This window comes from Prionailurus viverrinus, chromosome B1, assembly GCF_022837055.1.
Source record: "Prionailurus viverrinus isolate Anna chromosome B1, UM_Priviv_1.0, whole genome shotgun sequence".
Lineage (NCBI taxonomy): Eukaryota > Metazoa > Chordata > Mammalia > Carnivora > Felidae > Prionailurus > Prionailurus viverrinus.
In genome coordinates this window covers 84,257,689-84,261,113 of record NC_062564.1, presented here as the reverse complement: position 1 = coordinate 84,261,113, position 3,425 = coordinate 84,257,689, and the positions used below count along the sequence as shown (strand labels likewise).

Here is a 3,425-nt window from a genome sequence, read left to right as displayed (position 1 = left end):
GTTTAATAAAACAAAATTGATCTTCAGGAACTTGAAACATATTACCCCTATTATTTAAAAACACAAGATAATTCTGGTGTGTTTCTTATTTCATTTTTATTTTGATTTATAATTTATATATATTTGCATATATAAATATATCCTATAAAACATATAGGATAGAATGTAAAAGGTAGACCAATAAAATGTATCTTTTATTATCAATATATATAACATGTTTAACAATATAAATAAAATTAACAGTGAAAAAACTTTTACTTTTTAAAAATACTTTGGATAATTGAATACTGCTGCCTTTGCAATGTGAAATCATGATTCTTCACAGTAAAATCAATGCACTTTGGAGTTTAATTTATCTACAAGCACAAGCAGAAGTTTGAAAGCAAGTTCTAGGGTTGAAATTGCCCATTAATATTGTTAAGGAAAATTTAAAATATACCCATATGAATTTAAATGCATGAAAAGAAAGAAAACACATAAAACAGGTAGCCATGGTTTTCTCTTAGTGGCAAGATAATGCATAATTTTTCATTCATACATATTTATTTTCTAAATTCCCTATCATAAGGAAGTATTATTATTATCCATTATAGTACCAGTGTGAGTAATAACACGATACAAAGGAAATATGTCCTTGGATTTCCATGTCATCTTTGCACAGGGGCCATGCCAATCTTCTCTGCATTGTTTCAATTTTCGTTTATGTGCTGCCAAAGTGAGCATGAAATATGTACTTGGAAATAGTTGCAATATCCACCGTATTTAAGCTGTACCAGATTCCTACTTATAGAACTCATAACAAACGCATACATACCCACAAACATATACCCAAAAACATATTAACATTCCCTTTCTCAATGATTAATAGATAAGATGCCAATACCAGCAGCAGCAAGTAACACTGAGAATCAATACTGTTCTCTTTATATATATAATCCTGGATGGATAGTAAAAATGGGTGTGAAGTGATGTTTCAGCAGCCCTGAATTGATAAGCAGAGTCAAACATGTTCATGTCCTCCAAAGGCAGAATTTCAAAACCTTATAAAAACCACTTTTATTTTTTAAATGAAGAGTATTTTGCATTGCCTTTCCTTAGGCAGTTTTACTATGTTGTAACACATAGACAAAGGATGGAAAAGTAACAATTCATCTGACGTGATAATTGGGATAGTCTGTCTATATTAGCAGCTCTGAAGTATATTCCTCAGATCCCTTAGGGGAGCCTAGGAAACCTTTAAGGAGTCCTGTGAAATCAAAGCAATTAATATATTATTTTCTTTTACTATGTTGGCATTCGCACTGATGGTACAAATACGATGGTGGGTAACATTACTGGGTACTTAGAACAAATCGAGGGAGTAGAACTAAGCGGTACTAGCAGATTTTGTACATTTCATCACCAGGCACTAAAATTCCAGTTTTACCTAAGAACATCTTTGATGAATTGGTAAAAATTCATAATTTTATTAAGTCTTGGAACTTAAGGACACACCTTAATATTCATTCTGTGTGACAAAAATGAAACATATATATAAAGTACTTCTATATAATGAAGTAGATAGCTATGTTAGTGATCTATTTCTATAATAAATTACCCTAAAACCTAGCAGCTTAAAACAACATACATTTATTATCTCAGTTTCTGTGGGTCAGAAATTCATGGACTGCTTAGCTGGATCCTCTGGCTGAAGTTTCTAACAAGGCTGCGATCAAGGTGCCACCTGGGACCACATGAATGTGAGAAGAGCCAGAGAGAGAAATCCGACAAAATGGAAATCAGTCTTTTATAATCCAATCACAGAAGTGACACCTCTTCACTTTTGCCATACTCTATTTGTTAGAAGCCAGTCACCTGCTCCAGCCCACATTCAAAGGGAGAGAATTATACAAAAGCATGATCTCTGAGAGGCTGGGATCATTAAGAGCCATGTCAGAAGCTGCTGTCCATAATGGTCATCTCTGGGAAATACTGTTTATGTTGCAAGTTGAACTACATGCTCTTTTCATTACATACCATTTTTATTCAAAAGAATAATTAACCTTGGGGTGCCTGGGTGGCTCAGTCGGTTGAGCGTCCGACTTTGGTTGAGGTCATGATCTCACTGTTCCTGAGTTAGAGCCCCACATCGAGCTCTATGCTGACAGCTCAGAGCCTGGAGCCTGCTTCAGATTGTGTGTCTCCCTCTCTCTGTCCTTCCCCCTCTCACACTGTCTCTCTCTGTCTCTCAAAAAAATTAAAAATTAAAAAAAAAGAAAAAAAGAATTAACCTAAAAACTATAATAATTTGGGCTTGAATATTTTGCTGATATTCCCAGACTTGAGTATTTCTTGAAAATAGACAAAGTGAGTTTTGTCACTTCAAGGAAAACAATGTTGATGCTCAACACACAATACAATTTGAATATTCAAAAGAATGCTAGAATTTTGTAAAATTTGTATCTGGTAACAGTTCCTTAACAGTTTCTTGATATATAAAACCTTTTTAAAGATTTTGTTAGCGATACTAAAGAATGTTGGGTTTGGGGTAGGAAAAGTAGGTAAAAACAGAGAGGGAGGCAAACTATAAGAGACTGTTAAATACAGAGAACAAACTGAGGTTTGATGGTGATAAAGAGGTAGGGGTGGGTAGGGAAAATGGGTGATGGGCATTAAGAAGGGCATTTGTTGGGATGAGCACTGGGTGTTGTATGCAAGTGATGAATCACTGGATCTACTCCTGAAGCCAAGACTACACTGTATATTAACCAACTTGAGAATAATAATAAAAACAAAGTTGGGTTTTGATATTGTGTAATGAAATGTGTTACCGTTTAGGAGATCTGCAAAACCTAGTAAGTCAATGTTTTTCAAATGACCAATAGATGCCTTTACAGAGTCATGAATGTGTCCATTTAAAATGCAAGATAGACCAATGGTTTTAACCAATCTGACAGGGGTAAAGTGATATCTCATGTGGTTTTGATTTGCATTTCTGTGATGTGCAAACATATTTTTATGTGTTTGTTGGCCATTTGTACATTTTCTTTGAAAAATATGTCTGTTCAGGTCTTCTGTCGATTTTTCGTTAGATTATTGTTTATTTGTGGGTTTTTTTGGTGTTGACTTGAATAAGTTCTTTATATATTTTGGATATTAACCCATTATCCAATATGTCGTTTGTAAATATCTTTTCCCATTCATTAGGCTGCCTTTTTGTTTTGCTGATAGTTTCCTTCACTGTGCAGAAGATTTTTATTTTGATATAGTCCCCAAAGTTTAAATTTGCTTTTGTTTCCTTTGCCAAAGGAGGCATATCTAGAAAAATCATTCTATGGCTTCTGTCAAAGAAATTATTGCCTATGTTTTCTTTTAGGAATTTTATAGTTGAGCACTGAGAACTGTATAGCATTGCTCGATCGTTATGCTGTACACCTGAAACTGAT

The 3,425-nt window shown here is 34.0% G+C and overlaps 1 non-coding gene across 1 annotated transcript; it reads right to left on the bottom strand.

Moving 5' to 3' along the window:
* Positions 1-615: 615 nt before the first annotated feature.
* Positions 616-723, bottom strand: LOC125165018 (U6 spliceosomal RNA). The gene has a single exon (XR_007151926.1). It is a non-coding gene; the product is annotated as a U6 spliceosomal RNA (small nuclear RNA).
* Between the last annotated feature and the right edge of the window lie 2,702 nt (positions 724-3,425).